Here is a 24,979-nt window from a genome sequence, read left to right as displayed (position 1 = left end):
AGGCCCCCACCCATGTCTACCACCACCCCCAGCCACCAGGGGCAGCCTCCACCAGGCACCCACTCATGTCTCCCACCACCCCCACCCCCCAGCAGTGCAGGGGCAGCCTTCACCAGCCCCCCACTCATGTCTACCACCACCCCCAGCCACCAGGGGCAGCCTCCACCAGGCCCCCACTCATGTCTCCCACCACCCCCACTCCCCAGCAGTGCAGGGGCAGCCTCCACCAGGCCCCCACTCATGTCCCCCTGCACCCCCGCCCCCAGCAGTGCAGGGGCAGCCTCCACCAGGCCCCACTCATGTCTACCACTACCCCCACCCCCCAGCAGTGCAGGGGCAGCCTCCACCAGGCCCCCACTCATGTCTACCACCACGCCCAGCCACCAGGGGCAGCCTCCAACAGGCCCCCACTCATGTCTCCCACCACCCCCCAGCAGTGCAGGGGCACCCTCCATCAGGCCCCCACTCATGTCCCCCCTGCACCCCCACCCCCCAGCAGTGCAGAGGCACCCTCCACCAGGCCCCCACTCATGTCCCCCTGCACCCCCACCCCCCAGCAGTGCAGGGGCAGCCTCCACCAGGCCACCACCCATGTCTACCCCCAGCCACCAGGGGCAGCCTCCACCAGGCCCCCACTCATGTCTCCCACCACCCCCAGCAGTGCAGGGGAAGCCTCCACCAGGCCCCCACTCATGTCTCCCACCACCCCCAGCCACCAGGGGCAGCCTCCACCAGGCCCCCACTCATGTCTCCCCCCACCCCCCAGCAGTGCAGGGGCAGCCTCCACCAGGCCCCCACTCATGTCCCCCTGCACCCCCACCCCCCAGCAGTGCAGGGGCAGCCTCCACCAGGCCCCCACTCATGTCTCCCATCACCCCCTACCCCCCAGCAGTCAGGGGCACCCTCCACCAGGCCCCCACTCATGTCTCCCACCACCCCCTACCCCCCAGCAGTCAGGGGCACCCTCCACCAGGCCCCCACTCATGTCTACCACCCCCCCAGCCACCAGGGGCAGCCTCCACCAGGCCCCCACTCATGTCTCCCACCACCCCCACCCCCCAGCAGTGCAGGGGCAGCCTCCACCAGGCCCCCACTCATGTCTCCCACCACCCCCCAGCCACCAGGGGCAGCCTCCACCAGGCCCCCACTCATGTTCCCCTGCACCCCCACCCCCCAGCACTGTGGGGCACCTGCCAGCAGGCCCCCACTCATGTCTCCCACCACCCCCACCCCCCAGCAGTGCAGGGGCAGCCTCCACCAGGCCCCCAGCCACCAGGGGCAGCCTCCACCAGGCCCCCACTCATGTCTCCCACCACCCCCACCCCACAGCAGTGCAGGGGCAGCCTCCACCAGGCCCCCACTCATGTCTACCACCACCCCCAGCCACCAGGGGCAGCCTCCACCAGGCCCCCACTCATGTCCCCCTGCACCCCCGCCCCCCAGCAGTGCCGGGGCAGCCTCCACCAGGCCCACCCCCCAGCAGTGCAGGGGCAGCCTCCACCAGGCCCCCACTCATGTCTACCACCACCCCCAGCCACCAGGGGCAGCCTCCACCAGGCCCCCACTCATGTCTCCCACCACCCCCACCCCCCAGCAGTGCAAGGGCAGCCTCCACCAGGCCCCCACTCATGTCTACCACCACCCCCAGCCACCAGGGGCAGCCTCCACCAGGCCCCCACTCATGTCTCCCACCACCCCCCATCAGTGCAGGGGCACCCTCCACCAGGCCCCCACTCATGTCCCCCTGCACCCCCACCCCCCAGCAGTGCAGGGGCACCCTCCACCAGGCCCCCACTCATGTCCCCCTGCACCCCCACCCCCCCCACTCATGTCCCCCTGCACCCCCACCCCCCAGCAGTGCAGGGGCACCCTCCACCAGGCCCCCACTCATGTCCCCCTGCACCCCCACCCCCCAGCAGTGCAGGGGCAGCCTCCACCAGGCCCCCACCCATGTCTACCCCCAGCCACCAGGGGCAGCCTCCACCAGGTCCCCACTCATGTCTCCCACCACCCCCAGCAGTGCAGGGGCAGCCTCCATCAGGCCCCCACTCATGTCTACCACCCCCCCCCAGCCACCAGGGGCAGCCTCCACCAGGCCCCCACTCATGTCTCCCACCACCCCCACCTCCCAGCAGTGCAGGGGCACCCTCCACCAGGCCCCCACTCATGTCTACCACCCCCCCAGCCACCAGGGGCAGCCTCCACCAGGCCCCCACTCATGTCTCCCACCACCCCCTACCCCCCAGCAGTCAGGGGCACCCTCCACCAGGCCCCCACTCATATCTACCACCCCCCCAGCCACCAGGGGCAGCCTCCACCAGGCCCCCACTCATGTCTCCCACCACCCCCACCAGTGCAGGGGCACCCTCCACCAGGCCCCCACTCATGTCCCCCTGCACCCCCACCCCCCAGCAGTGCAGGGGCAGCCTCCACCAGGCCCCCACTCATGTCTACCACCACCCCCAGCCACCAGGGGCAGCCTCCACCAGGCCCCCACTCATGTTCCCCTGCACCCCCACCCCCCAGCACGGTGGGGCACCTGCCAGCAGGCCCCCACTCGTGTCTCCCACCACCCCCACCCCCCAGCAGTGCAGGGGCAGCCTCCACCAGGCCCCCAGCCACCAGGGGCAGCCTCCACCAGGCCCCCACTCATGTCTCCCACCACCCCCACCCCACAGCAGTGCAGGGGCAGCCTCCACCAGGCCCCCACTCATGTCTACCACCACCCCCAGCCACCAGGGGCAGCCTCCACCAGGCCCCCACTCATGTCCCCCTGCACCCCCGCCCCCCAGCAGTGCCGGGGCAGCCTCCACCAGGCCCACCCCCCAGCAGTGCAGGGGCAGCCTCCACCAGGCCCCCACTCATGTCTACCACCACCCCCAGCCACCAGGGGCAGCCTCCACCAGGCCCCCACTCATGTCTCCCACCACCCCCACCCCCCAGCAGTGCAGGGGCAGCCTCCACCAGGCCCCCACTCATGTCTACCACCACCCCCAGCCACCAGGGGCAGCCTCCACCAGGCCCCCACTCATGTCTCCCACCACCCCCCAGCAGTGCAGGGGCACCCTCCACCAGGCCCCCACTCATGTCCCCCTGCACCCCCACCCCCCAGCAGTGCAGGGGCACCCTCCACCAGGCCCCCACTCATGTCCCCCTGCACCCCCACCCCCCAGCAGTGCAGGGGCAGCCTCCACCAGGCCCCCACCCATGTCTACCCCCAGCCACCAGGGGCAGCCTCCACCAGGTCCCCACTCATGTCTCCCACCACCCCCAGCAGTGCAGGGGCAGCCTCCATCAGGCCCCCACTCATGTGTCCCACCACCCCCAGCCACCAGGGGCAGCCTCCACCAGGCCCCCACTCATGTCTCCCACCACCCCCACCCCCCAGCAGTGCAGGGGCAGCCTCCACCAGGCCCCCACTCATGTCCCCCTGCACCCCCACCCCCCAGCAGTGCAGGGGCAGCCTCCACCAGGCCCCCACTCATGTCTCCCACCACCCCCTACCCCCCAGCAGTCAGGGGCACCCTCCACCAGGCCCCCACTCATGTCCAACTCATGTCTCCCACCACCCTCACCCCCCAGCCACCAGGGGCAGCCTCCACCAGGCCCCCACTCATGTCTCCCACCACCCCCACCCCTAGCAGTGCAGGGGCAGCCTCCACCAGGCCCCCACTCATGTCTCCCACCACCCCCAGCAGTGCAGGGGCAGCCTCCACCAGGCCCCCACTCATGTCCCCCTGCACCCCCACCCCCCCAGCAGTGCAGGGGCAGCCTCCACCAGGCCCCCACTCATGTCTCCCACCACCCCCTAACCCCCAGCAGTCAGGGGCACCCTCCACCAGGCCCCCACTCATGTCCAACACATGTCTCCACCACCCCCTACCCCCCAGCCACCAGGGGCAGCCTCCACCAGGCCCCCACTCATGTCTCCCACCACGCCCCAGCAGTGCAGGGGCAGCCTCCACCAGGCCCCCACTCATGTCTACCCCCAGCCACCAGGGGCAGCCTCCACCAGGCCCCCACTCATGTTCCCCTGCACCCCCACCCCCCCAGCACTGTGGGGCACCTGCCAGCAGGCCCCCACTCATGTCCAACTCATGTTCCCCTGAACCCCCACCCCCCAGCACTGTGGGGCACCTGCCAGCAGGCCCCAACTCATGTTCCCCTGCACCCCCACCCCCCATCACCCCCCATCACTGTGGGGCACCTGCCAGCAGGCCCCCACTCATGTCCAACTCATGTTCCCCAGCCAACATGTCATCACAATCTAGATCCCCGGTCCCTATGGTCAGCCTCCAAATGCAAAACACCCACCCAAGTATTGCATCCACCCACTCAGAAATGGCAATAACATGATAGAACTGCAATTGCAAGTTTGGAAACGAACACATGTCCCTCACATACACCCAATGGGTGTCAGTGAATCTCAAAACCCATATCATGATATGCATGAAACCAATGTGATGATACTACACATTGAAGTTTGATCAAAAAATATGTATTAAAGAAAACATGAATTGAATCAAAAATAAACTAACAGAAATGGGAATGTAAAAAAAGTAAAAAGAAGCATGTCCATGAAAAAATGCAAAACCAAAAATCAGAATCCAAAGGAATGGGGTCCAAAGTCACAGTCCAGAAAAGAAAATCCAATGGGAAATTATAATTGAAAGCCATTGCTCCATGGGTAAATTGTAAAAAGAAAATCCAACAGTGAACTATGTACAGGTGAACAAGCCAGGGTCCATGATCCCAACAAAAGAAATGAAACCTATCTAACAACACTACCTAATAAAAAATAACTATATACAAAAATGTAGCCCATTGTCCAAAAGGTCCAAAGAAAATGCAAAAACAAAGGAAACCTAACACTAACTACATAACTATTTACATGGGCAGCGGGCTAGTCCAACGGCTCACTGGATGTCGTCATGGGCCAGGGCATCATCGAACTCCTGTTCAATGGCTTGGAGGCGGGCATGTTCCCTGGCCCCGAGGTCTCGCAGGGATAAAGCAGTGTCCAGCTCCAACTCCCTGCGAAGACCCTCGAGGCACGCCTCAGCGCCCTCCGCATGGAGTTCTCCGCCCTGACCATTGTGAGCCGTTCCTCCTCTGCCCGCTGCCGCTCCGCACCTATCTGCTGGCCCAACCGCTCCCACACGGAAGCCACTCCCATTCCAGGGTTCTCCTGCCCTCCGGCTGATGCCTGCACCCCTGATGTTGATGGCCCCGAGCCATGATGCCTCCCACGTCGAGCCTGCCGCTGCCTCTGACGCAACTGCCTGTGCCAGCACGACGGCATCCAGGCTGATGGTACCCGCCGTCGTGCACGTGCCCTGCCCGATGATGCCGTCACATCCTCCATCTGCTGGGGTCCAGTTGCTGGTGTGTCCACCCCTGCTGGAACTCAGACTCCCGACTGTGGCAGGGATAGGATCCCCACTGAGCCGGCTGCCTTGGTCGGGGCAGGTCCACAGGGGGCCCTGGTGGCATCTGGGCCGGAAGACGGCATGGAGAATGACTGGTGCATAGTCTCCACAGAGGAGGAGAGGCCTGCCCGATTGGCCGACACATGTAGGAAACCCTCGACCATGGCCGTTCCCAACTGGGCCACGTCGGCACGGTGCTCTCCGTGATGACGTGCATGCTCCTCCCAGGAAGCACGCACCTCATCACAAATTGCACCTGTGCGCAACGCGACACCAATCGGGACCTTCTCCATACGGCCAGGGGTCCCCTCGTACGCAGGTGGAGGGGAGTCAGATGACATGGACATCTCCCCCCCTACCTGCGGACGGGCCTGGGATGGGGCATCCCTGCTGGTGCATGGTGGTGCAGTCACAGTGTCAGGGCCAGTGACATGCACAGGCCCCTCCACGGCGACCTGTGCTGCCTCCTGCCCCTGGACTGCAACACTTGCACCAGCAGGGATGCCCCCACCAGGCCCCGTGTGCGCCTCAGTAGCGGCCTCCTCCTCTGTGGAAACCACCAACCTGGATGGCTCCACCCCTTCCGCTGCAGCCATGGGGGCATCCCCGCCGCTTTGCTCCACAGAGCCGTCTCCGCCCTCTTCACGTGGCGCTGTGTAGAGGGAGACATAGAACACAAGCATCAGGGTACTGTACAATGGTCCCCTAGACAGGAAGCAATAGCAGATGAGTGGCACTGTCAAAGATCACTTCCATCATGTCCCTCCACAACACATGGCTCAGTGCAGGTAAAACACATGCGGTAACAGGCATGGCGCATGCTATGGACATTAGCATACATGTCCAAGTGATTCTTGAAACATACACTGTTGTTTTGGAACTCACATGCATCATGTGACATGCCTATCACATGCACACACTTCACCCTAGTTTCATCCATCTGGCCTCGTAAACCACAGACACAGTGGATACAAGGATGACTAGGCTGCATCAGTGAACCTGAACATTGCGACAGACATGTGTCATGCATCCCTGGCATTCACAAGTCACAGACACGCAGGTCAGACACAGACATGGACAGCATACATGTACATGGCATCAGCACCCATCCCTCACCCATGTCCAGGAACAGAGACTGGCATGCTTTCATGTGGCCATTCCGCATAGGGCAACCCATGTTGCATTTGAACACATGCACCAATCGTGTGGTTCACACATTACTGGTCTCACATGCATGACGTCCCTGCACACACACACATGCATACATGGCCTATGTCACACATACAGGCAAGTATCAGACAACCAGCACACTGCGACATGCCCTGTCTCACACAGCAATGCTTGGCCACTTACCGCTCAACTCCAGACGGGTCTGCCTCTCAAGGATCTGGCCGTGGAGCGCTGGGCCTACGCGTTCCAGGACCCTCATCTGGATGGTACTCATGCGGCCCCGGCCCCCCTCCACGAGGCGCCGGGCCTTCAAGAGGGTCCTGGACCTGCAGTCATCCCAGCGCTTCTTGACATGTTGGTAGTCGCGGACTGCCACCCCCTCCGCGTTGATGGCAGTCACGATGTCTGTCCAGATCCGAGTCCGTCCTTCCTTGTTGGCGCGCTTACTTCCGAAGAGGGCATCATACTGCCCCAGGACTTGCTCCACCAGGACACCAACTTCGGTGGCAGTGAAGCTGGTGCCTCTCTGGCCGTGGGTTGCCATTGGTGCCAGATGTTGCAGTGCCCGACATGGCAACCCCAGAGGCAGGAGTGGGTGGGCAACTGGGTCCTGGGGCTGGGCTGTGGAGCGAAGGTATCACAGTCGGGAGTCTTCTGTTCCAGCAGGGGTAGACACAGCAAATGGACCCCCTGCAGATGGCTGATGTGCAGGCACCAAATGGCAGGGCACGGTGGCAGCAGGCAGACAGGCAGCAGCAGATGGCTCGTGGGAGGCTGCTCTGGGCTCTGGGGGGCAGTCATTCGGCCTTTTGGGCAGGAGCGTGGTCTTCCGTGTGCTTACGTGTGGCCAGCTTGATACAGAGTGATTTGGCACGTCAAAATCCTGCACGTCTGCGTGTAAATCGAGGAAAGGCCCTTAGCGCGTATGCACGTCAGCACGCATATGCGATTTCATTGGACCAAAGGCCCTTAGCGCGTGAGCGCGTCTGTGACGTGAGGCGCGCGGGTGTTTCCCTCATTACACGTGATGACAGAGCACACGTGGATTTCCACCAATCGCGTGTGGAACTTCCTGCGCACCCCAGAAATACACGTACCCAGGCCAATCGCGTGTACGCTCACTTCCCTCTGATTACACGCGATGACACTCGGACGTGCAGTTTTACCACGTGTGCTCGCATATGCGATTTCATTGGCCCAAAGGCCACCATGCGCAGCTGTGACGTCACGCGCATGGCCGTAGAGAATGGCGCGTGTAAAAATGAAGAGATACACGTCCGACTGTCAAAGCGCGTAATTGGTGGAAATGGCCTCATTGCGTATGCGCGTCTGTGACCTGTATATAAAAGGTACGTGTCGAACGCCATTTCCTTGTACGTGCTTTTCGTGGAGAGCGAGTGGGTGAAATCTGTACTTCTTGTCGGTTCACACGCGATTTACTTCACAGCGTTTCCAGTTCGTACTCCCTGTTACCTCTGACAGCTTTTTCTCTTTTCCTCTTTTTCCTGGGCCTGTTTCCTCAAACAGCGTTCCCTACTACTGTTGTCCTGTCTCCTCAGACAGCGTACAATTCTTCTTTTGGCGGGGGTGTTGCCAATGCGCACACGTGCATATTTTTCACGCTTTTGTTCCTGGCGGACGGTGAGTCGCGCACGTATTTAACATTTGTGCTTGCCCCGTGTGTCGCGTACCCCTTCAGAGGTCATTGTAGGCTGCGTGTGACACGCATACGTTCATTCTTGTGTTCCTGGGTGCCACAGCGTAGTGCAGGTTTATTTTTCCACGCACGTGGTCTAGGAGGGGTTGCGTGCACCTTACTTCGCTTTTTTGGGGTGCCTGTGCGTTGCGTTACCCGTCATCTTTCCCCAGGGGTGACATATAGCCTTGCTAGAGCACTAGGGTACGATTACCATCTGGTACCCAACCCCTTTGACCCCCAATTGCCCAGGACAATAGTTCACATCGACTCCCATACGCACAATAACATCAGTGCCATGGCTGGGAGGCGAACAAGCCGTAAGGGTGGCAAAGGTGGCCGACCCCCAAATGGTGGCCGTGGTGGATCCGGTAGGGGACGTGGCCGTGACTTGCAGGGTGCCCCTAGCCCCCCATGTGTGGAAGAGCAGTCAGGGACACCCATGCCCCCCCCCCGGTTGAGGTTACCGTGGCTGACACCATCCATGCTCAGCCCTTGTTGGACCAGCCCACTGTGGAACCAGACCTGGCACAGGGTGACTCCATGGCTGACTTCCAGGTCAGCAGGTCTAGGCCAAGTGCGCCGGTGAACGGTGGTGTCATCAGGCCACGTGGATCAGGGGCAGCTAGGTCATCTGCTGCCCCGCGTAGGCAGGCTGGGGAGGCTGCAGGGGCAGCTGCGGCTCCATCCACCCCACCTCTCACACACCCATCCAGGACAGTGTCGGTCCAAGTCCATCATGCTGACATTCCCCCTGACACCATCACACTTGAGATAATGCCTGCACCAACTCCCATGCTGAGTGTGCAATCCCACGCTCCTGCCCCTAGTGTCCAGAGCGGCGCAGGACACTCCGGATCCCCACCACCTTCCAAGTGAAGAGGAAGAGTGCTCGTCCAGTAGAGGCTGATGCCCCAGACACGGCAACACAGTCCGGCCCGTCAAGGAAGCCCAGCTTCAATGAGGCCGAACTGAATGCACTTGTAGAGTATGTGTCCACACATGACCGTGAAATGGTGATTGTTGCAGGATCCAAGACCACACCTGCACAACGTCAGGCACACTGGCAGACCATTGCGGACATCATAAGTGCCCTTGGAATCGTGAGGCGCACAGCTAATGAATGCTACAAGTGCTGGAATGACCTGAAGCGCAGGGCAAAGAATAAGCTGGCCTCAAGTCATGCCGCAACTCTAGTGACTGGAGGTGGGTCTCCAGCAGACGACATAGAACTCACTCCACATGAGCAGGTTGCTGGGACCTACATCACGGAGGAACAGATCCAAGGCGTGGGAGAAGTGGTAGATTACGAGGCATTGTCCGGTGAGTGCACATGCATGTGTGTGTCATCCATGTGCATGGTGTGTGTGGGAGGGCTTCTGTTTGGGTGCCAGGGGAGGGTGTGTGTGCCGGAGTGGTTCGGCTCACCCATGTGCCTCTTCCTGTACATTCTTGGCAACAGCATTTGGGTATAGCAGCATCCCTTCGGCCAACATTAGACATCCAGCCCAACACCACGCCAGTTGCCCTTGGAGTGTCATCTTGCCACAACACTGTTGCTTATTTACCTCTGTTTATTCAGGCAGATTGTTTGCATACCACCACTTTTACTCGGGATTTCTCAGTCCTATTGTCACATGTCTGACATGGCTATGGTACAGTGGACTGGCTCAGTTTCATGGACATGATTAGTTTGGACATGTCCCTGTGCTATAGGACCATTTTTGACTGGCAGCTGCAGGTTAAACATTTGAACCATTACAATGAAAATAATCAATTATATGAACAAACTGGACTGAATGAACAATTGGTGACCTCCTCTCCCTCTTCACTTCATGGCTAGGGTACATGCCATCTGTGTGATGGCATGTGTATTTGACCTGCCAATCACTGGCCAATGTGTGATGCCACTGCTAGGCAGCATGCATCAAATGTGTTCATCTTCCATCTTGGTGTCATCAATGTGTGCCATCTGCCTCCCCATCACACGCAGTGACGGTGCATGCATGGGAGTGTTTTAGTCATGTGGGACATGTGTCAATCAAGTACTGTTTCTGTAGCCTCTCAGCCCTAATTGTGTGCCATAGTGCTAATGCCTGTTTCCATTTGTTTTCTTTTATGTCTTTGAAGGGGAAGACGCACTTGATACTGCTGGGGTTGTGGAGATGGTGCAGACCCAGGAGGGGTCTGAGGGCCGACCGACCACCAGTGAGGGACGTGGTGTGGTGGTGGGTGAGAACCCACAACTGCTGCAGGTCGTGCTCTCAAGGGGTGTCTCTGGCTGCACCTCCCCCGAGCTGTACTCGGGTGTTGATTCGGATGAGACCTACGTGCCGTCGCAGGTGAGTGTTCCTGGGAGGGATTCTGTTCTGTCGACCCACCTGCACCAGGGTTAGAACCCTCAATGGGGATGTCAGTGTTGGCAGGTACGCCTTTGGTGGTTACCGATGCAGGGTCACACTCTGCGACATCTGATCCTGTTCCTGGGCCAGCAGATCAGAGGGGGAATGCAGTCCTGCAGCCTCAGGCAGTGCCGGCACAGCAAGGCGCAGTTCGCCTTGCCCCAGACAGGTGTGGTGCCCGTCGATGTGGTGGCCGTACGCCACCTGGCAATACCGCATGGGAGCAATCCATTTACGGTATGGCAACCCAACAGGCAGCATCATCAGAGATGATGGCTCAGGCCATGGATAGGGTGGCCACTTCCATTGTCCCCCCCGAAAGGCTGATGGAGCGACTACAGCAGGCAACCGACTCCATCTGCCAGTCACACAGGGAGGACATGTTGGCATCCGACAGGGACAGGCGGGCGGCACTGGCGACTCTGCAGGAAGCCATCTCCATAGAGTCCCAGGGCCACAGGGAAGCCCTGAGGCTGGAACTCCTTCACCTCAGGACGACTCTTGTTGAGCTTGAGGCTTCAACAAACCGAAGGACAGATCAGCAGCTGGAGCGTCTCACCCGTACGCTCTCAGCTGAGATGCAGGCAACTAGGGCGAAGGTCCGGGCATCCCGTGAGTTGTTGCATGGGGACCTCCGCACACTTATCCTCCAGAACGAGACCTACCACACCCGCATGCTTGCAGCCATGGAGGAACAGACTAGGGCTTTGCGTGGGCTGCCTCCCATAGTGCCACCACCTCCGGATGCAGCTGCAGAGAGTGAGGATAGCGACAGCAGTGATACTCCCACAATAGGGTAGCCGTGTAGGCCATGAGCCCATGGAGGTGTTTTTTTTTTCGCAAGATCCACACAGGTGGGTTTTGGTGTTCACCCTGTCCTCGGACCTCCTGGGTGGCCTCCCCAACCCCCCCGGGCCCATTAATGGCCATTTTTGATTTTTTTTTTTTTTTGGGACAGTGTGTTGCCTTGTGTGGCTCCCGTGGGCATACGCTGCATTGTGGCTGGGCACATGCAAGCTTGTCATGGATTTGGTTCAGATGCTTGGGTTTTTGTCACACACACCCCTCCTGCTTCCCGTTTCCATGGGCTTGCAAAGGGTGTGCCCAAGTGACATTGACGTACATGGTGACATTGAACTCCCATGAGCTGTTTGGGCAGTCTGTAATATTGTCTATACATTCATAGTGCATATTGTTGTTGTATTGTACACTGCGTGGTGTATTGATATGTGCCTCTCAATCCATATCATACTCCATATTTGCAGGTCCATTCCTCATGTCTTCACAATGCGGTCCACCTTGGAACTGGAGTCCATGTTGTAAGCAGTGCCCCTACATTCTTGCGTGGCGCTAACACTGTATACTTGGAAGTGTTCGGAGGGCTGTCATCATCAGGTGGTGAGGCTAGCTAATTTTAAGTCTGTAATGTCATGTTTAAGGTAGGTTGGAGGTTGTGTAGGTGATTGGTATCCTTGGTAAGTATTTGGTAATGTGGGTTGTAGGTCCTGCATTACTGTGAGCATTTCATGTGTGGACATGTTTCCATTAGGGACACTGTAGCTGCTGACACTTGAGGCATGTTGTGGGGATTAATTTCTTTCCTCTCACATTGCATGACATGCCATGGTGTGTTGTGTGGCCGTGCCGGGGAGGGGGTGGGTGACATGGCACTGTTTTCATGTAGTATTTTGCAAGTGGGTATTCATTTCTGCAGCATGGAAGTGTCTTTTCATGACACTGCATTGGTGGTGTTTGTGTAGGTAGGGATGCACACATTGTGACACTTCAACATGAACAATCTCAGGCTGCTATGGTTCTGACAGTTGACAGTCCCTTTGTTCGTCTTAATTGTCAGGTCGAGTCATCATTGCTTATCAGATGGTATGTGCCAGGCCTGTGTGCACTCCACTGGGGTGTGATTTCTATGTGAAGTAATTAGCCACCAGATGCGTACGGGCTGCCTCACCCCGTGCCCTCTCCCCTCCCATGCGCAGCGGGCGTGCATGTGGTTGGGGATGTGGGGGCACCACCATGTCCACGGCCAGGCCCCGGCGTGTTGCAACTTTGTGCAGGACACATGCTGCCACTATGATCCTGCACACTACTGGGGGCGCATATAACAGCTGCCAGCCAGAACGGTCAAGGGAGTGAAAGCGTGACTTGAGCACTCCGAATGTGTGCTCCACTATGCCCCGGGTTGCAATACGGGCTGTGTTGTATCTTACCTCTGGAGGCGTGATGGGGTTCCGAATTGGCGTCATCATGTGGGTGCTCAGAGGGTAGGCACTGTCCCCTGGTGAGGAGGTGATGGGTATCATTAGTGGGGTAGTGACATAACTCTGCATCTGACATGCATGCATGTGCAGTGGCATTCATTCTCACCAAGCAGCCATGTATCGCCATGCCGCCCAGCTTCTAGGTCCCGGCTTAGGGTAGACATTTGGTAAATGAAGCTGTCGTGGGTGGACCCTGGATAGTTGGCATATACTGAGGTGATGATTCCCTTAGCATTACATACTGCCTGCACGTTGATGGAATGCTAGTGCTTGCGGTTCCTATAGATGTGCTCAGATGCCCTGGGGGGACGTAGTGCCACATGGGTGCAGTCAATGGCACCTAGCACTTTTGGGAATTGTGCCACACCGTAGAAATCGAGGGTGGCAGCCTGCCTTTCTGCAGGTGTCCTGGGCAGGTATATGTGCCTACGGACTGATGGGCGTGCAGTGATGATGTTCAAGACCTGGTGTAGGCAGTGTGACTGCGTGGCCTGTGACACCCCACCCACTATGGCACTTGTCCGCTGAAATGATCCTGTGGCCAAGAAGTGCAGTACATTGAGGACCTTCTCCAGGGGGCTGAGTGCTTGGGAGCACAGGGTGGGTGATGTGAGGTCATCCTCCCACTCACTGACCAGGTCCAGTATTATGTGTGGGGGAAACCTGTACCTCCCATACACCTGGTCATCAGGCATCCCAAAAAGGCTGGTTCTGGGAGTGAAAATTCGGGCCCTCACTATCCTCCTCCTCCTTTGGTAACCCACGGCCACTGCTGCTAGGAATGGTATATTCATCCTGGCGTATGAGCTTGTTTGTTGTTTGCGCGCACTTTTATACTGCGCGGGTCGACGTACGCCTGCTTCATGCTGGCGTACGTGTCTCAGGATTGGACCATTTATTTTTCGGCACGTTGTAGGCGAACGTGTGAATCTTCCCGCCCACCCCAGGAATACACGTAGCACACTCTCGCAGGCACAGTCGCGGGTAAATATTCCCGCCCACCCCTGGAATACATGTACCCCACTCTCACAGGCCCAATCGCGTGTGGAAGTTCACGTGCACCCCGAAGTACACGTACCCAGGCCAATCGCGTATGGGACTTCCCGCGCACCCCGAAGTACACGTACCCAGGCCCAATCGCGTGTGGAAGTTCACGCGCACCCCGAAGTACACGTACCCAGGCCAATCGCGTGTGGGACTTCCCGCGCACCCCGAAGTACACGTACCCAGGCTAATCGCGTGTGGAAGTTCACGCGCACCCCGAAGTACACGTACCCAGGCTAATCGCGTGTGGAACTTCCCGCGCACCCCGAGGTACACATACCCAGGCCAATCGCGTGTGGAACTTCCCGCGCACCCCGAAGTACACGTACCCAGGCAAATCGCACGGCTGGGGGGTGGTGGTAGACATGGGTGGGGGCCTGGTGGAGGCTGCCCCTGGGGGGTGAGGGTGGTGGGAGACATGAGTGGGGGCCTGGTGGAGGGTGCCCCTGGGGGGTGGGGGTGGTGGGAGACATGAGTGGGGGCCTGGTGGAGGGTGCCCCTGGAGGCTGGGGGGTGGGGGTGGTGGTAGACGTGAGTGGGGGCCTGGTGGAGGCTGCCCCTGGGGGGTGGGGGTGGTGGTAGACATGAGTGGGGGCCTGGTGGAGGCTGCCCCTGCACTGCAGGGGGGTGGGGGTGGTGGGAAACATGAGTGGGGGCCTGGTGGAAGCTGCCCCTGGTGGGTGGGGGTGGTGGTAGACATGAGTGGGGGCCTGGTGAAGGCTGCCCCTGCACTGCTGGGGGGTGGTGGGAGACGTGTGGGGGCCTGGTGGAGGCTGCCCCTGGGGGGTGGGGGTAATAGGGGACATGAGTGGGGGCCTGGTGGAGGCTGCCCCTGCACTGCTGGGGGGTGGGGGGGTGGGAGACATGAGTGGGGGCCTGGTGGAGGCTGCCCCTGGGGGGGGGGTGGTAGACATGAGTGGGGGCCTGGTGGAGGCTGCCCCTGCACTGCTGGGGGGTGGGGGTGGTGGGAGACATGAGTGGGGGCCTGGTGGAGGCTGCCCCTGGGGGGTGGGGGTGGTGGGAGACATGAGTGGGGGCCTGGTGGAGGCTGCCCCTGCACTGCTGGGGGGTGGGGGTGGTGGGAGACATGAGTGGGGGCCTGGTGGAAGCTGCCCCTGGTGGCTGGGGGGTGGGGGTGGTGGTAGACATGAGTGGGGGCCTGGTGAAGGCTGCCCCTGCACTGCTGGGGGGTGGGGGTGGTGGGAGACATGTGTGGGGGCCTGGTGGAGGCTGCCCCTGGGGGGTGGGGGTAATAGGGGACATGAGTGGGGGCCTGGTGGAGGCTGCCCCTGCACTGCTGGGGGGTGGGGGTGGTGGGAGACATGAGTGGGGGCCTGGTGGAGGCTGCCCCTGGGGGGTGGGGGTGGTGGTAGACATGAGTGGGGGCCTGGTGGAGGCTGCCCCTGCACTGCTGGGGGGTGGGGGTGGTGGGAGACATGAGTGGGGGCCTGGTGGAGGCTGCCCCTGGGGGATGGGGGTGGTGGTAGACATGAGTGGGGGCCTGGTGGAGGCTGCCCCTGCACTGCTGGGGGGTGGGGGTGGTGGGAGACATGAGTGGGGGCCTGGTGGAGGCTGCCCCTGGTGGCTGGGGGGTGGGGGTAATAGGGGACATGAGTGGGGGCCTGGAGGAGGCTGCCCCTGCACTGCTGGGGGGTGGGGGTGGGGGTGGTGGGAGACATGAGTGGGGGCCTGGTGGAGGCTGCCCCTGCACTGCTGGGGGTGGGGGTGGTGGGAGACATGAGTGGGGGCCTGGTGGAGGCTGCCCCTGCACTGCTGGGGGGTGGGGGTGGTGGGCGACATGAGTGGGGGCCTGGTGGAGGCTGCCCCTGCACTGCTGGGGGGTGGGGGTGGTGGGAGACATGAGTGGGGGCCTGGTGGAGGCTTCCCCTGCACTGGTGGGGGTGGTGGGAGACATGAGTGGGGGCCTGGTGGAGGCTGCCCCTGGGGGGTGGGGGTGGTGGTAGACATGAGTGGGGGCCTGGTGGAGGCTGCCCCTGCACTGCTGGGGGGTTCAGGGGGTGGGAGACATGAGTGGGGGCCTGGTGGAGGCTGCCGGTGGGGGTAATAGGGGACATGAGTGGGGGACATGAGTTGGACATGAGTGGGGGCCTGGTGGAGGGTGCCCCTGACTGCTGGGGGGTAGGGGGTGGTGGGAGACATGAGTGGGGGCCTGGTGGAGGCTGCCCCTGCACTGCTGGGGGATGGGGGGGGTGGGAGACATGAGTGGGGGCCTGGTGGAGGCTGCCCCTGGGGGGTGGGGGTGGTGGGAGACATGTGTTGGTGATCAGTAGTGCAAGGTGACATGTGGGTTGGCTGGTGGGCATGGCCATGGTGGATGGGTTGCCTGTGGGACATGAACAGGGGTGCAGGGTAGTACCCTGTGGTGTGGGCTGCCTGCAGGGGCCATGGAGGGTGTAGAGGGAACACCTGGGGGGACCCACATGGCCAAATCACGTGTAGCATTCCCTGGCACCACCGAAATACACGTACCCTGCAGAAATCGCGTGTGAATCTTCCGCGCACTTCGGAATACACGTACCCAGGCCAATCGTGTGTGGAACTTCCCGCGCACCCCGAAGTACACGTACCCAGGCCAATCGCGTGTGGAACTTCCTGCGCACCCCCACCTACCCAGGCCAATCGCGTGTGGAACTTCCCGCGCACCCCGTAGTACACGTACCCAGGCTAATCGCGTGTGGAACTTCCCACGCACCCCGAAGTAGTACACGTACCCAGGCTAATCGCGTGTGGAACTTCCCGCGCACCCAGGAACACGCGCACATGCTATTTTTCACACAGCGGGTGTTCGTGTTTGTCGGTGCCCCTTTGCACCTCATTTGTCCTAGAGGGCCACTGTATGGGCCATTCATCATGGCTGTATATGGGTGCTTTTTGTTAGTGCACATTTTGGCGCACATTTTTTTCAGTCCCAGGGGCGCTACCGCCTGCTTTCTTGTGGCGTACTTGTTTGGCCCTGTGCGCGTCTTTGACCGTGCGCTGGTTTGCCCTATTCGATTCCATGAATACGGGTTGTAGGCGAGCGTGTGGGCGTTCCGCGCACTTGCCTCCTGTACTTCCCCCGTGCGCCCATATTTTCACGCGTTGTTCCCCATTCCGAGTGTTACGCCCCACGTTCCGCCTACTTTTGTGATGTTCGCCGCGCTATGTGCGATTTCGCAGTGGCCGTGGCGCACGCTGTTGGATGACCTGTGCGCCGGCGTGCGCGGCGCACATTTTTAGCGCACATCCAATGTTTTTCTCGCGCACGGACTTCCATGAATCGCTGTGCGCTGGTTTTCCTGCGATTTTCGCACTTGCACTGCGATTTTCGCACTTTTCCTGCGATTCGCACGTTTTGGCACCTCTGCGCGGGAATTTTCGGCGCACATTAATTCCATGAATCGACCCCTATATCTGACTTTGGGACAGCCGCAGATTCCCTCCAATAAATCCTCCCCCAGCCGCCCAGCACCTCGGAGAGGAGGGGGCGGCACTTGACTGAGTTACCTTACGGTAGCTGCTGCCTGCTCACTGTGCTCAGCCTGTTCTCACTCTGTCTCCCTCGATAACACACACGTTGTCACGAGCACAGAGTCACTGCAGCATGTATCGCTGCCTGGCTTCTCCTTCGTTCTGGAAAATGAAGGCTGAGGCTGCGTAGCCGTGCACTGCGCAGGCAGGGCACGTGCAGTTTGTTCCCCGGCCTGGGCACGTTCATTATGCAGAGGCGTGGGACAGCAGCAGAAGTTGCAGACAGTCAGTCTACTGTAAGCTTGTAAAAGTAGATTCTACTTTAACTTTTGCAAGCTTACATGCAGTGGTGTAACACTACGTTTGGGGGCCCCCTGCAAGCCATGCTGAGGGGGCCCCCTCCAGTTCGGCAACAAATTGTGGGTCACGCCACACTATGGGCTGGCCTAGATTACCATGCTTGCGCAATATGCACGAGCGTGCTGCTTCAAGAGTACGCTGCACACTGTGCTTGGAGCAGCATACATATGTGTGTTTTAATGCATTAAACAGCTTTCTTTCTGAGAAAAATTGGCTAGAAAGCCAGAGCGTTTGCAATTGTTATGTAGGGTAACGCCAGTCCAAAAATCCAATACATGCATGTCACCAACAGTGCACCGGAACATTAATGCTTTCATTAATGGAATGCTTTGCTATCTCCACCAGGGGGCGCACAAGCATCGGATGCCTGAGCCGGCGTCTCCCTTTCATCAGGCTGAATCACCCCTGCTGAAGGCTGTTTAGTCTTCAATTTTCTTTTTGCAAACCTGCCTATCTTATTCATTTAAGCCTTGTGTTTTTCTGGACTTACTTGTTTCCTGCAAATTCAGCCCCATTGCCTCCTCTACACCTTTCCCGCCTGCCGGCGGCAACATGGCATCCTAGTCCAGTCTCTCACTGCTGCGGTGCTTGCCCCTCATCCTTGCCTGAGCTGACCATTTCGCCACACTCAGTCTGTGCTCCGTGCAGCTCCTGCTGCCTGCCTGCCAAATTTTGGAGCAGGCGACGTGGCTGAAGAGTGCTAAAATTGCAGTGCCTCCAACGTAAGCGTAACACTGCCTGACACAGAGCCTTCCCCTAGATCAGGGCTCAGGGGCTCGTGTTCTCCCCCGATCTGCTTGTACCTGAATACTTCTGCTGTGTAAGCATCCATCTTTACTGCGAGTCTCCTGGAGCCTGGTGAGACGCTGTGAGGACCCACTTCAGGCGGTGATATCTGCCTGCTCACAGCAGAGCCTGGTGGGAGTCACCCATCCCGTGTGGAGCCACTTCAGGCAGCGACATCTACCCACACTCAGCAGAGCCTTGCAAGAGCAGCCCGTCCCTGAACGCGATTCATCTGCGGAGCGTTTCCAGAGGTGTGCTATCCCACCGCTCATCGCCAGTGCGCCGGCCTACTCCCACAGCACATAGCAGAGCCTGGTAAGAGCGGTCCGTACCGTAACGTGATTCTTCTGCGGACTGTCTTCAGGGGAGCTCTGTCCCACCGCTCATCGACAGTGCGCCGGCCTGCTCCCCCAGCACACAACAGACCCTAGTAGGTGCGGCCAGTCTCGGATCTTGAGCCATCGGCGGAGCGTCTCCTGAGGAGCACTGTCCCACAGCTCTCCACCAGTGCGCCGGCCTGCTGCCCTAGCGACTATCAGCCTCTGCTCCCGCCGCCTGAATCAGTCTGTGAGGACAGCCGTCCACCTCCATCTGCTGCTGCCTCTCCACTGCTCAACCAGTCCTCCGGCTTGCCTCCACCTCGCTTGTTTTCTACTGCTCCCTCCGCATGCAGCGGCCTACATGGGCAGCCTCCGCCTGCTGCTGCTTCCCTTCTAAAATTCGGCCTATGCTCCAGCCTGCCTCAACCACGTTTCCTTGCCGCCTCTTCTACTGCCTGCACTGGTCTTCGCCTGCAACCTCTACCTGCCACTGCCCCTACCCTCCAGGTCTCCAGTCTGCTCCACCCACCCTCATCCTGCTGCTGCCTCTCCACTGCTCAGCCAGTGCTCTGTTTGCCTCCACAGTGTTTGTTGTCTACTGCTCCCTCCGTCCGCAGCAGTCTACTTGGGCAGCCTCCACCTCCCCCATCTGCTGCTTCCCATCTAGGATTCGGCCTGTTCTTTAACCTGCCCCAACCACGGTTCCCTGCCGCCTCTCCTACTGCCTGCACTGGTCTTTGTGTGCAACCTCTACCTGCCCCTGCCCCTACCCTGCAGGTCTGCACTGACTGCTCCAGCCACCCTCATCCTGTGAGCTCTGCCCCATCGCAGTTCCACTAAGCCTACCCTCCATCTCTACTTGCTGGACCCCAGGACTGCTTGGTCCGCCCTAACTGCCATTGAGCCCCCACCACCCTCATCCTGTGCTCATAGCTGGATCCTGTGGTCAAAACAGTTCCATCAAGGTGGCCCTTCATCTCTAATCTACTCCAGGGAGACCCCCACTACTGGCCCCCAGGGCTGCTTGATCTGCCCTAATTGCCTTTGAGCTCCTGCCACCCTCATCCTGTGCTCGAAGCTGGATCCTGTGGTCAAAACAGTTCCATCAAGGTGGCCCTTCACCTCTAATCTACTCCAGGGCGACCCCCACTACTGGCCCCCAGGGCTGCTTGATCTGCCCTAATTGCCTTTGAGCTCCTGCCACCCTCATCCTGTGCTCGAAGCTGGGTCCTGTGCCCTAAGCAGCACTACTAGACCCCAGGTCTGCTTGGTCTGCCCTATCTGCCATCATGCTCCTGCCACCCTCATCCTATGCTCTAAGCTTGATCCTGTGCTCTAAGCAGTCCTTCAGGGTGGCCCTTCACCTCTACTCTACTCCACTACTACTCTACGCCAGGGCGGCCTCCACCTCTACTTCTGGATTTCTGGACTGTCCCAACTGCCATTGTGCTCCCGCCACCCTCATCCTGTGTGTTCCTGCCCTGGACAGTCTGAACTTTCGCTCACTTCCAGCTTCCTATCTCAGAGATGCGGTACACCAACTTTGAGTCACTGTTGGGGTTCACACATCGAGTCTCTGTGGGGGGGACACCCTCCTCCTCCGCCACCCTCATCCTGTGAGCTCCTGCCCTGGTCTGTCTAAGCTATTCCCCAGCCCTGCAACCCTCTCCTCAGCGTTCTGATTCTGCTCCCTCTGCTCACTCCCAGCTTCCTATCTCAGTGACTCGATACACCAACTTCGAGCCACTATCGGGAGATCACACATCGTGTCACTGTGGGGGGGAACCCTGCTCCTCCTACCCTTCTCCTTCCCAAGCATACCCACATAAGAAGCTTCACTTCCTACTGATCAACTTGTCTTACTCCCTGTTATGCTCTTTTCCCTCTCTCTGGCTTGCCCCGCTCCCCTTCCCTCCTCTCTTTCCCCTACCCTCCGCCCTTCAAAATTCTCAGCCTTCTCCTCATGGCCATCTCCTCTCTCAATCTTCCCCTCACTTCCCAAACTCACTCAACCCAATTCCCCAATGCCTCATTCCAACGCTGCAACCTCATCTACCCTCCTCTCACTAACACTACCAATGCCTTTGACGTCCTCTGGAACACTAGGTCGATTTGTAACAAAACCACAGCTGTCCTCGACCTCTTCCTACGCCTCAAACTCCAATTTCTCTGTATTACAGAAACCTGGATCCCACCCCACAACACCTCCGTTCCTGCTTCCCTCACCTCCTCCTCTTCTTCTTTTGATCATGTCCCTCGATCCTCTGGCCGCAGAGGTGGTTTAGGCCTTCTCTTTCGACCACACTTCACATCCTCTCCCTCTTCTCTACCTACCTTCCCTTCCTTCGAATTCATGTTCACAATCTTTAATTCTCCTCATGCTATCTCATTCCTAATCACCTACCGCCCCTCCTTCTATGAGGACATTGACCATCTCCTTAGCCTCATTTCTCCCACCCCCCACTCCACTACTTGTACTTGGCTACTTTAATCTTCATCTTTCCTCCTAACCCTCCCTCCCTCCCCTATCCATCCTTGACTCCTACCTTCTCTCTTCCCCTACCATCCCTCCGGCTTAAACACCCCACCCCCTCTAACCAATCTGCATACTTCTCCTAGCACACCCTCTATGATTCTTGCATCAACTCTGCCAAACGCACCTACTTCTCTGACCTCCTCCAGTCTCAATCCTCCCACCCTCGCCGCATCTTCCAAACTTCATCCCGACTTCTCTCCCCAGCTTCCCCCTGACCCTTCCATTGCCTCTCCTCTCTCTGCCACTGATCTTGCCTCCTTTTTATCTAATAAATTCCTCAATCTCCGTCAAACTATCCTTTCCTCTTCCTCTCCTCCTCCCCATCCTCTTCCATGTTCTCCTTCCCTCCTGTCACTCATTCTGAAGTTTCCCTCCTTCTAGCCAAAACTCATCCTACAGCTTCTCCCGCGGACCCCATTCCTACCCCCCTCATCCCTAAAATCTACCCTCTCCTTATACCATATCTCACCTCCTTTTTTAACATCTGTCTCTCAACTTCCTCTTTTCCTACTCCTTTTGACCATGCAACTATTATCCCCATTCTCAAAAAACCTTCTGCTAATCCCCATCTTGCATCCAACTATTGCCCCATATCTCTCCTTCCCTTTCTCTCCAAACTTCTCGAACGCATTGTCTATTCTCAGCTCTCTTCCTTTATCTCTAACCACTCCCTCCTTCCCCCTACCCAATCCGGCTTCCGCCCTCTACACTCAACTGAAACGGCCCTCATCTCTGTTCTTAACGCTCTCCTTTCTGCACGCTACTCTAAGCACTACTCCATTCTTATTCTCCTTGATCTCTCCGCTGCATTTGATACTGTCGACCATCCTCTTCTCAACTCTCTCTCTTCATTTGGCCTAAAAGACTCTGGGCCTCATTACGACCCAGGCGGTAAGGGGTTTACGCCAGCGTAAACATCGCCGACCCTTACCGCCTGAGTACGAGATCCCTTAGCGCCATGGCGGATTTAACACCTGCTTTTAGCAGGTGTTAAAATCCATGGGGCTAAGGGACCTTGATGTTAATTACGCCACCGTAATTTACGGTGGCGTAATTAACGCCTTCCCCACTCCCATTATGCCCTATGGGGCAAAAATGGGAATGGGGAAGGGTAAATGGGGATTGGGGACTTACCGCCCCGCCAAGGTCGGAATGGGGCGGTAAGTCCACCAACCACCATGGCGGAGTTGGCAACTTAGCGCCATGGTCCATGGTGCCAATAGCGCCATGGACCTCCGCCAAGGTCGTAATGAGGCCCTCTGTCCTTAACTGGCTCTCATCTTATCTTTCTAAGCGCACCTTTTCTGTCTCCTGGGGTGGCTCCACCTCTCCCACATATCCTCTAAACCATGGAGTCACCCAAGGTTCTGTCCTTGGCCCCTTTCTTTTCTCACTCTACAGTGCTTTTCTAGCTCCCATCATCTCCTCATTTGGTATCTCGCATCATTTCTACGCTGATGATACCCAGCTTTTCCTCTCCTCCTCCTTCTCCCCTGACATTCATGATAAACTCTCTTCTTGCCTTTATGCTATTAAATCCTGGATGTCCTCTCACTTCCTTACTCTTAACGCTGAAAAAATGGAACTCCTTTTCTTCCCTGCCAACACTCTTCCTCCTCCCTCCCCCTTTCATTCTCTTTCCCTCCTCCCAACTCTCCTTCTCTCTCCACGCCCATAACCTTGGTCTTCATATTGACCCTTACCTCTCCCTATCTCGCCACATTTCTATCACTGCCAAATCTTGTAGCTTTCACCTTTACAACATTCGTAAAATTCGACCCCTCCTAACCTTTCATGCTACTAAACTCTTAATCACCTCCCTCATCTTCTCCAGACTTTTCTACTGTTCCTCCCTTTTCTTCGGACTCCCCTCCTCTCACCTCTCCCCACTAAAATCTATCTACCATTCTGCCATCCGCTCCCTCTTCCTTCTCTCACCTTTTGACTCAATCTCCTCTTCTCTCACCTCCCTAGGCTGGCTTTCTTTTCACTCCCAGCTTAAATTCAATTTCCTCTGTCTTGTCTTCAAAGCCCTCCATGGTCTTGCCCCCACCTACCTTTCCTCCCTTCTTACTCTCTATTCCCCCTCTCCTTCTCTTCGCTCTGCTGATCTTTTCCTACTCTCCTCCTCCGCCTCCCTGCACCTCCTCCCGCTTCCGCTCTTTCCAACTCCTTGCTCTGTTCCACTGGAACCCCCTCCCCATCCATTCTTCTCCCTCCGGCGGAGTTGGTGCAGAGTCTCATGAGTCTCTGACCGAGTGCTTTTCCTGGAGTTCCTGCTGCTGGTGGAATTTGGCCTTCTTTTCTTTCTACCATCTGTGTGAGGGGTGTGGACTTTAAAACCCCCTGCTAACCTCGGAGCGGCGCAGAGTCGGTGCAGAGTCTCGTGAGTCTCTGGAGGCTCACGAGGCACCTTCCAGCACGTGGAACACTGCACAATCATGAACCGCGAGACTCATCTAATTCAAGAAATTCACCATCCCTTAACTCGACTACAGCTGCGTCGTACCGAGCGTGGAGAATCCTTGAAAATGCCTGATTTTACAAATCGACATCATGTGAACTCAGCGGCTCCTCAAGTAAGCAAACCTCGTGGTGTATCTTCCCTTGCCCCTCGCGTAATCTCCCTACCACACCATATATCAACTAAGCCGCGGGAAAGTTATTCAGACATGAGTGATATTGTAAACACTAATGATAATGCGAGTGGGGCAACACAGACGACGCACACAAGTGATAACATGCCCCAATTCCACCCCGTTCATAAAGTCTGTGGGTGTTCTCCCTAAAATGTGGTCTCACCTATGGGGGAGTCAGCGGTGGGTGCTGCCTGTGTGCGTGTTGATGTAGCGGCTGGCTGCCTGTGCACTGGAGTGGAGGTGCTAGGAGATTAATTGGATGGTCGTGACCTGGGTGATCTGGGCGAGCAGCGGGAGCCGAGCGTGCGTGGCTGGAGGATGATGGCCGACCGCCCCGCGGCCCTGGCGGGGGACGATGCTGCACTTGCCTTATAGACACCGAGAATTGTGGCCGCGCCTGCGGCGCTGCCTGTGGAATTGGCTGCTGACCCATTGAGTGGAGTAGCAGTGCCGAGAGTGAGGCGTTTGACATCAGAGTGCACGGGAGATTGGCTGGAATGCGCAATGGGTTGTCCAGAGGGCCTGGCCAGCATTCATGAAAGTCATACTGCAGACCTCTCCCGCCTCACGCTCCTGCCAGCGCTGTGTGAAATAAACACTGACCCTTCAGAAAAGTCGGAAATATACAAAGAGAGCACGGAAAATTCTATAACGCGAGAAATGACAAACGTAAATCATGATACTAATAACCCAATAGTAAATAATAAGTCAACCATGCAAAAACTGGAACAATACAAAGATTTTGTATCGAGACACGTTGCACAAGACTACAATTCATCTTCCCCTACAAAGAACAACACAGCGAGTGAAATCTGGCTATCTCCGGCCAAAAGGAGAAACTCGCTTGCAA

This window comes from Ambystoma mexicanum, chromosome 2q (genome assembly GCF_040938575.1).
Source record: "Ambystoma mexicanum isolate Mex_15411 chromosome 2q, UKY_AmexF1_1, whole genome shotgun sequence".
In the NCBI taxonomy this organism is placed as follows: domain Eukaryota; kingdom Metazoa; phylum Chordata; class Amphibia; order Caudata; family Ambystomatidae; genus Ambystoma; species Ambystoma mexicanum.
Note: the sequence above shows the minus strand (reverse complement) of the source record.